Source organism: Rhinopithecus roxellana, chromosome 11, assembly GCF_007565055.1.
Source record: "Rhinopithecus roxellana isolate Shanxi Qingling chromosome 11, ASM756505v1, whole genome shotgun sequence".
Classification (NCBI taxonomy): Eukaryota; Metazoa; Chordata; class Mammalia; order Primates; family Cercopithecidae; genus Rhinopithecus; species Rhinopithecus roxellana.
The window spans coordinates 57,654,060-57,663,995 of record NC_044559.1 but is presented as its reverse complement, the minus strand read 5'-3'; the positions used below and the strand labels follow the sequence as shown (position 1 = coordinate 57,663,995).

General features: G+C 41.9%; 1 pseudogene across 1 annotated transcript; it reads right to left on the bottom strand.

The window, feature by feature from the left end:
* Nucleotides 1-456: 456 nt before the first annotated feature.
* Nucleotides 457-2,196, bottom strand: LOC104655696 (annotated as a pseudogene). The gene has a single exon (XR_747006.2). The product of XR_747006.2 is annotated as a keratin, type II cytoskeletal 8 pseudogene (transcript).
* Nucleotides 2,197-9,936: the final 7,740 nt, after the last annotated feature.

Genomic DNA, 9,936 nt, shown 5'->3' with positions numbered 1-9,936 from the left:
ACTGTTTAATCTGTGTATGTTTCCACTTTTTGTTTTTTTTCATATTTCCTCCATGGCCACATATTAATGTATGTGTCTTAGTTAGCTTGTGTTGATATAATAAATTCCATAGGATGGGTAGCTTAAACAACAAATACTTATTTTTCACAGTTCTGGAGGCTGGAACTGTGAGACCAGAGTGGCAGCATGGTTGGGTTCTTGTTGAAGGCCCTCTTCCTGGTTTGCAGACTGCCATCTTCTCATTGCATACTTTACCTGGTAGAGGGAGAAGACAGAGAAAGCAAGCTCTTTCTTATCTCTTCTTATAGGGTCACTAATCCCATCATGAAGCTTCCACCCTGTGACCTAATTACCTCCCAAATGCCCTGTCTCCAAGTACCATCATATAGATGAGTACATAGAGATGAGACTGACATTATTATTATTATTATTATTATTATTATTATTATTATTATTTTGGCAGAGCTAGCTGAGGTTTTATTTTGGACCAAAAAAAGAAGCAATTGAATTGTTTTATAGCTGGAGGCATGGGCAAGGGGGGGGTCCCCACGTAGTAAACTCCCCTGTGGGTGGGCTGAGGGCCCTCAGGTGGTCTCCTGTTCCCAGTGGTACCCTACATAGTGGTCTCCCTCCCAGGCTCTGGGGCAGCACAGGAGGGGCAGGCTGGGAGGGGGTGCCGCAGCTGTTCACTTGGGCAGGACGTCAGAGGACTCGGACACCAGCTTCCCATCGCGTGTCTCGATCTTCTTCACAACCAGGGCCCTGGAGGAGCTGGTGCGGCTGAAGGAGCTGGAGCCCGCGCCAGAGCCAAAGCTGGAGCCCAGGCCGTAGCTGAGGCCGGGGCTTGTGAGGCCCCCATAGGCCGAGCTCAGACCACCTGCATAGCCGCTGGTGGTCTTCGTATGAATACTCATGTTCTGCATCCCGGACTCCAGCCGGCTCTCCTCGCCCTCCAGCAGCTTCCTGTAGGTGGCGATCTCAATGTCCAGGGCCAGCTTGACGTTCATCAGCTCCTGGTACTCACGCAGCTGCCGCGCCATGTCTTGCTTGGCCCGCTGCAGGGCGGCCTCCAGCTCGGACAACTTGGCGTTGGCATCCTTAATGGCCAGCTCTCCACGCTGCTCGGCATCTGCAATGGCGGCCTCCAGGGAAGCCCTCTGGCCTTTGAGTCTCTCAATCTCAGCCTGAAGCCGGCTGATGTTCCGGTTCATCTCGGAGATCTCAGTCTTGGTGCGCCGCAGGTCATCCCCGTGCTTCCCAGCCAGGCTCTGCAGCTCCTCATACTTGATCTGGTACATGCTCTCAGCCTCAGCCCGGCTGCGGTTGGCAATCTCCTCGTACTGTGCCTTGACCTCAGCGATGACGCTGTCCATGTCCAGGGAGCGGCTGTTGTCCATGGACAGCACCACAGATGTGTCCGAGATCTGGGACTGCAGCTCCCGGATCTCCTCTTCGTACAGTTGCCTGAGGAAGTTGATCTCATCAGTCAGCCCTTCCAGGCGAGACTCCAGCTCTACCTTGTTCATGTAAGCTTCATCCACGTCCTTCTTGATGAGGACAAATTCATTCTCCATCTCTGTACGTTTATTGATCTCATCCTCATACTTATTCTTGAAGTCCTCCACCAGCCCCTGCATGTTGCCAAGCTCTGCCTCCAGCTTCAGCTTCTCCTGGCCCAGAGTCTCCAGCTGCCGCCTAAGGTTGTTGATGTAACTCTCGAACATGTTGTCCATGTTGCTCCGAGCCGTCTTCTGCTGCTGCAGGAGGCTCCACTTGGTCTCCAGCATCTTGTTCTGCTGTTCCAGGAACCGTACCTTGTCTATGAAGGAGGCAAACTTGTTGTTGAGGGTCTTGATCTGCTCCTTCTCCTGGGTGCGCACGGCCTGGATGTTGGGGTCCACCTCCAGGTTAAGGGGGCTCAGCAGGCTCTGGTTGACCGTGACTGCGGTGATGCCTCCCATGCCGCTGGCCCCACCATAGCCGCCGCCCAGGCCACCCCGAAAGCTGCTGCTTCCCACTCGGGAGAAGCTCGAGGAGCTGATGCGGGCACCAGGCCCACTCGTGTAGGAGCGGCTGCTGAAGGCCCGGGGGCCAGAGGTGGACACCTTGTAGGACTTCTGGGTCACCCTGATGGACATGGTGGAGGCAGGAGTGGAGACAGATGGGCCGAACCAGGAGGAGATCCTAGAAGGAGCGGAGATGAGACTGACATTATTATTGAGAGTAAGTTATATATTAAATACACTCAGCTTTTAGCCATTAAAGAATGTTGTGTTTGTTTGATCATTTGCAGATGAATCCCATTCTGTTTTTCACCTTTATTACTTTTCTTGGGGTCGTCACAAGACTGGAAGGGCAGATAGTCCAAATCTTCATATCAACTCCATGGAAACTTGCTCAATGTATGAATAGAAAGGGGACTATCAGTTAGACTGTCAGTCTCCAAGCTTCCTCTCTATCTTGGGAACTCAGATGTCAAATAATACAACTTTCACACTAGGCAAATGCGAATATACTAGGTTGTATTTCTTTATCTGTATGTATTTTGATGACTGACACACTTTGGTATTGGTTGGCACACAGAAAGGAAAATGTGCAAGACTGTATTCCTGGAAAGAAACAGCTTTTAGGGTTTTCAAAGATCCCCATATAAAAAACTTTAAATACAAAATGCAACACTTAATTGAAAATTCGGATTTGTGAAAAAGAAACAAAGATATATATATATATATATATATATATATATATATATATATATATATATATATTCGTATTATGTATTTATTATATATTCTAGGTGATGTATTAATATTTGATATGGTTTGGATCTGTGTCCCTACCAAATCTCATGTTGAACTGTAATCCCCAATTTTGGAGGTGGGGCCTGGTGGGAGGTGATTGGATCATGGGGCTGGTTAATTATGAATGGGTCAGCACCATCCCCTCAGTGCTCTTCTCATGATAGTGAGTGAGTTTTCATGAGACCTGTTTGATTAAAAGTGTGTAGCACTTCCCCTTTCTCTAGGTTTCCTGCTCCATCCACATAAGATGTGCCTGCTTCCCCTTTACCATCCGCCATGATTGTAAGTTTCCTGAGGCCTCCCCAAAAGCAGAAGCGGCTATGCTTCTTGCACAGCCTGCGGAACCATGAGCCAATTAAACCTCTTTTCTTTATAAATTACCCCATCTCAGGTATTTCTTTACAGTGGTGTGAGAATGGACTAATAGAATATTATGAACAATATCTGTCTGAATGTTTTCATATTCTTTTTCATATCAAGTATTGGCTATAATATTTTAAAATATTTTCACTTTTCACAAAAGCTAAATTAGGCTGATTAAATTAAGGCAGGGCTTTTTGATTTTTATTTATAGGTGTCTTTCTTGTTTGAATTATTTTAAGAAGAAGATACATGGCTTTCAGAGAGAAAGAGAGAGAGAAGAGAGAAGAAAGAAGAAAAGAAAGCTGACAGTGCCGGTGTATCTGCATATTTTCTATTTTGTCTTGACAACATATGCTGATTATAGAACTTCTTAAAAGGTCATTTGATAAAGTGAAATAAATGACTTGGAAAAAATAATCCTAAGGGAAAATTGTTTTGAACAATTAAATCATAATAAAAATAATTTAAACCACTTTGCAATTAGTCTTTTTATGAACATCTACAACTCCAAAATGATTTTTACAAAAATGAATCTTGGCAACCAATTAATGCTCAGTCTCATCTAATTTATTTGATTTTCTTGAGAGCAGAGAAAGCTGAAGAAGATTTCTAGAAATGATAACCATTTAAGACATTCACACACAATCATATTTTTTGAAGAGCGCATTATGTGAATTTTTATTACAAATAAAAATATTACACCTTTTGTTGTCATCTGAATACACAGCAATAACTTTGGAGTTGTCTGAATTCTTATATTCAAAGCAAATCTACATGGTGAAGCTTATTATTTTCATTTATTAAAAAAGAATATAACAAACTATTTTCAGTAATTGTTACTAACTTTATTTAGATATCACCATCTGCATTTTAGGATTATCTGTACAATAACAATCCCATTGTTACATTAAATGCAAGAACCCCTCTTTTGCTTATCATTTTTATAAGTAAAGCAATAGGGATGAAGTTGCAATAGTACTGGCTGTTAGTGATATTTGCCAAGCCAAGTTTCTCTCTCTCTCTCTCTCTCTCTCTCTCTCTCTCTCTCTCTCTCTCTCTCTCTCTCTCTCTCTGTCTCTCTGTATGTAGTGACTGTAAAGCTAACAATCAGATTTCAAATGTAGATTATGGAGTGTCTCATTATGTGGAAATAGGCTTCTATGAACTCATACAAGTATGTGTGATGTTTAGGTTCACTATGAAATACCTTACAGACACAATCTCTTTTATAATCTTTACTGTACATTCTTATGATTCATCAAAAACAACACAAATAATTTAAAACTAAATGTACGCCCTTGTTATTTGTTTCATGGAACTCATTTGATAAAGATGACTAGATCGATTAAGAAAGGATAGACACACAGAACTTAATTGCTAAGATCAATGTATAATTTTAACAAATCAACGACTGCCACTTATTTCTTCAATGGTACCTATGATCAAGAGGTTAATAATAGAGGTTTATGGATATGACTGTTTCCCTGTAGAAGGCAGAATACCAAATACCCCAAATTGCACTGCCTGTGTCTTTCAAGCGCCTACAATTACAAACTAAAATAAAAACATATACAACGCAAACAAACAAAAAGCCCTATGGCTACATTTGGACAATACAGAAAGCAATGGAAAGGTTTGTATCTCCTTTCTTCCTCCCCTGTCTCCTTATCTCAGTTTTTTTTTTTTTTTTCTTTTTAGTAGGGAGAGGAAGGAAAAGAAAAAAATGGCAGAATCCAAAAAGAAGGAAGGAGTAAGAAGAGGAAAGAGAAATAAGAGGAATTGGGCAAGGCAAAAATAGACAAACAGGTTATTTTAGTCGACATTTCACTTGTTCTTCCAATAAAAGGCATGTCCCATGTTATTTTGCTCATTGCCTTTGTTTCCCTGCTCTCTCCACTCACTCTTGTGGGCCCATCAGGCCACCACTCATGTCTGCCTGCTGGGGGCCTGTGTAGAGTAGAGCCCTGGCAGAGAAGGGCTTGACAATCTTTTACATGAAGCCTGAGTAAAGATCCTTCGGATGTGTGTGATCTTCAAGCATTAGTTTCTTTGAGCCTCTGTTTTCTCTTTTCTAAAATAAGAAAACTGTTGATGTTACAAAGTGCTTTGGAGGAACAACAAAAACAACAGCACACATATCCACAAGTGCACACATACATTCCCGGAACTCACCTCCTGCTCCTTCCTTTAAGCCTATGCATGCATGGCTTTATCTAATCTATACAATGATAGTAATAACTTTGAAAACCAAAATTATATTTGTTTTTTATTATGCAAGTGAAAACAGGCAGTCTGTAGAAAAAATACATTTAAACAATATACCACTCTCAAAATAAACACTAATGATTTTGGTATATTCTTTTAGAGTTTTTCTTCAATGAATATACATACATATATTTTTATCCCAAAACACAGTTGTATATATCGTTCTGCAACTTGCTTCTTAAATGTGACAGTGCAATTCAGACATCCTTTTATATCAATACATATAGATTAATCTTGCTATTTTTAATAGTTGCATACTTATATGCCTATAATTTATTTTAACTCATCCTCTTTGTGGACATTTACATAATTTTCCTTTTTTTGGCTAATTCAAGTAATACTTCAGTGAATGTCTTTGCATATAGATTGTGTTAATTTTTCCGTAGGATAAGTTCTTAAAGTAGAATGTTTGTGTGAAAGGTATACTCCATCCGAAATTTTGATGGATAACACCATATTGCCCTCCAAAAAAGATTACATCTTATTTGCAATATTTTTCGTTTCAGTTTTCCAAGCTAGAAACTTCTGGGTCATCATCAAGCCTCTCCCTTTCATTTTCTAGCTTCCTTCCAAATTGTGACCATATCCTGTGATCATACTGCAGAAAGGATCTCCTCATTTCATCCCCGCATCTTCATCCTTCCAGCCAGTTTCTCTTTGTTCATGTCTTATAGAAGAAACTTCCAAAAGTTATCCACAATCCATTCTCCTTGTCGTCCTGGGCACTTGAGAGAGAGCATGGTTTTCTAAGGCTCTGTGGTATCTACCTGGCCATGCCAATGGAAAGATGAATAAAGGGGCACATGCCTCTTTCAGGCTTGGCCCCTAGGAACCTGCCATTCATATTCTTCCTGCCATTTCATCTTCTGCTGGCTGAATGCTACTAGCTACAAGGCCCTGTGGGAGGTGGAGCTGCACATAGCAGAGCCTGGGTCTCTGAGTGAACATGTCAGAGGGCAGCTACCCCACAGTCCTGAGTGACTGCCCAGAGCAATGCCTCTTGAGTTGAGCTATGACATGGTTGGGTCTATTTGTTACAACAGTTAGACTTCAGTAGCAGAAGCAGAGAGGCCCCATCATCTTTTACTCACACTATGAGAGCAGCCTCCTTCTTGGCCTCCCTAACACCTGCTCCTTCCCTTTTCAGAAGCTCTGCTGCCAGAATAATCCCACTCTGAACTACACTGACTGGTAACTCCCTACTTTAAAGTCTTCAGGAACTCATTCCCTATAGATTCAGATCCAGACTCCTTGGCCTGGAATGGAAGATCCTTTATAACATGTCCACAGCCTTCCATGGGGTATTGGAGGCAGAGTCCTCATCTATCTTGTGCTCTGTGGTAGACAATCCAACATACAGTAGTGAAACCATCCCCCTTCCTTCTCTATAAAGTGTATATAAACTGTAGAGTTAATCAGGGGAGAAGGAAAGGGAATAAATGAAAATAGGCCAAGCTTGCGGCACACTCTGCATTAGTCATGAGGTCAGCCTGCTTCCTCATAGTGGTTTGCTGCCTGTTGCCTCAGAATCATGTAGACCCTGTTACAAGATAAAAGTTCCCCTTAACTGATATACAGATAACTTGAACATTACAAAATATTTTTTTCCTTTTGAGATATTCTCTCAGGTCCTGCATACCAATAAAACTACTACTGACTCAGCTGGTCTGAAGAACCCCACAGGAGGTGACACATCAAATAATACAGTTTCCACATCCTGATGATTTCATCCCCCTTACCCTGAAAAATCAACAACCCCAATTTTCTAGCCCCTCACCCTCCATATCTCCCTTAAAAACTCCAGCCCAGAATTCCTAAGGGAGATGGATTTGAAGAGGCTCCTCCCATCTCCTCACTCTGCTGCCTTGTGATCATTGAACTCTTTCTCTCCTGCAAGTCCTGCTGTCTCATTGTATTGGTCTCTTAATGCACAGCGGGCATATGAACTTGCTCTTTCTGTAACAGTAGCATTCAACACATACTTGCAAATAAATCAATTCATGTTGTTTGCTTTAGAGACAAATATAATGCAACATCAAGGAGACAGTTTTATAAAAACAATTCATTCGTAAGGTTATTAATTTGTGCTTAGCAATTGCTAAAAATATTGATTTCATGGCTCACCTCTTGAGATGGTAAAAGCAGCATGTTTTTGATAGTGCTGATTTAGGTCCATAACATTCTAAGCCTAAAAGGGCCTTAGAGCTCATCTAGCACAATTTTCTCATTTTGCAGATAAAAATGCTGCATTCCAGAAAGCTGAATAGACTCCAGGCTATGAAACCAGTGGGACATAGTCCCAAGCAGGCCAGCACCCAATTCATAGGTCTGTCTGCTTTTTGTGACTCCAGGCTGTCCCTAAGGCTAATGGCCCTAGACAACTTGATCTCTGTAGTCTACTGTCTGCTTATATTCAGTTGACTTTGTGACTCCATTTACGGTTCTATTTTTTGGTGCCTCATTTGTCAATTTGGTTTCCCAGTCTTGGTCTAACTGGAAAGAAGCAGGGCCAGTGTACCGTGCAGGGGACAGGATGTTAGATCTGGCCTCTTGCTCTGCATTCCTCTGTCACCCATAGAATTTATTGAGCTTTCTCATGTACAGGTCCTTCTTCATTCATCAGAACCAGAGGCTGCTGGTGAGCAGGGAGACATTTTTTCTGACATGGTGGGAGGAATGGCAGGTTTATAACTATAATTATACCCTCCAGAAAATAACTGTTACTTAAAAGGTATACTGTTCTTTGTACATGGGTCTGAAGGCTCAGGGATGGGTACATTTAAAAATCAATAAAGTAGTCAGTCAAACATTCAGCTCACGCATCACAAGCTCACAGGGATTCAGATTTACCAGAAATACGGGGTAGGCACCCTAGTGCTTTGGGCCATGGACACCTACTGTGTAAAGGAACAGAAATGTTGTAAGAAATTTCAAATTGCCCTGCAGTTGTTCAGATTAGGTTCATCTTGTCAGATACCTTTTCTATCCTCTCTGGTACTTCTCCATCACTTAGGGTGCATGGTGAAAAGTTTTCCAGCAAAGTGCTTATTGCACTTCGGTGTTAATCAGATATTGGCAGCCACACACTTCGAAGTGACTTCTACAGGAGTCACTGACAACAGAGTGTAGTGCAAACATCAGGACTGAGGTTGGGAGATTTAAATTCCAGGTTCCAAGTGATTTGGGGAAGAAAGCTTCCATTTTCAAACAGGGTTAATTATGAGAAGCAACCTGAATTGCTACCTTTATGCCTCTTCTTATAACTTAAAAATACAGAATGGTCCTGAGAAAGTTTGCTTTGGCTAGGCAGGATATTTGTCTGTGAACTATGAAATTGCTCATTCATTCATTCATACAGTCATTCAGTTGATACATATTTATTAAAAGTATCCTCAACACCATTGAATATATACTCAATGAGTTGCTCTATGTGGTGGAATTAACAATAATGACAAACCAAGCCCCTTTACTCATGGAGTTTACATTCCAATAGAATAAGAATAATAATATAACAATAAGAAAACATAATAAGCCACAAGAGCTGCATTGGTTATATTTTAGTTTGTTGAAAAAAACCCCTCAAACTAAGTATCTTAAAGCAACAATGGTTCATGATTTCCCACTATTTTGTGGGCAAGAGAGTGAGTCATCTGCCGCCCTCACCTGAACTCATACTCACCTGAACTCATACTTGTGGCTCCTTCGAACTGGAAGGTCAGCTGGTGGCTGGGCTTGGCTGGGCGCACTGAGTGGCCAAGCCCCTCTGACCACATGAGGTTTTGTCTCTGGGTAGTCTTAGGGTTCCGTGGGAGCAAGTACCAAAGAGCAAGTGCTCATTAAGTTTCTGTGTGTGTCATGTTTCCTAATGCCCCACAGGCCAGACAAAGTCACAAAGCTAGGGGCATAGATATGAGAATGCATGATTCATTACGGACCAGTAGAGAAACAATCTAACACATTGGTAATAAGAGGCAGGAAGAAAACTAAAGGATGAGGGAATCAATGGAGAGTGATGGGGCAGTTATTTTAGATAAGGAGGTCAGGATGACTCTCTTTGAGGAGAGAACATTGAAACAGAGACCTGTAAAGTAGGGTAGGGGGGACAAGTGGAGGTACCAAGAGAGTGTTCCAGCCAGAGGGTTAGCAAGTACAAATGCCCTGAGTGGGAACAACAGTGGGCCAGTGTGGCTGGAGGGCAGTAAGCCAAGGAAGAATGTCATCATAGTGGCGGAACCTTGTAAGATCTTGCAGACCATGGTAAGAACTTCGCAAAGTGTTCTAAGATGGAAGGAAATCTGCACATGGCTCTGTTGTAGAAAAGGGCAGAATTTGATTTATGTTTTAAAAGGATCTCTCTGGCTTCTATGTAGAGAATAAACCTTATAAGAGCAAAAGTGGAAGCAGGAAAAGAAGTTAGGAGAAAAGAGAGAGTGAGGTGGTTTGGAATGCAATTATAACAGCGCAGATGGTGAGAAAGAGACAAACTCAGCATATGTTTTGAAATCAG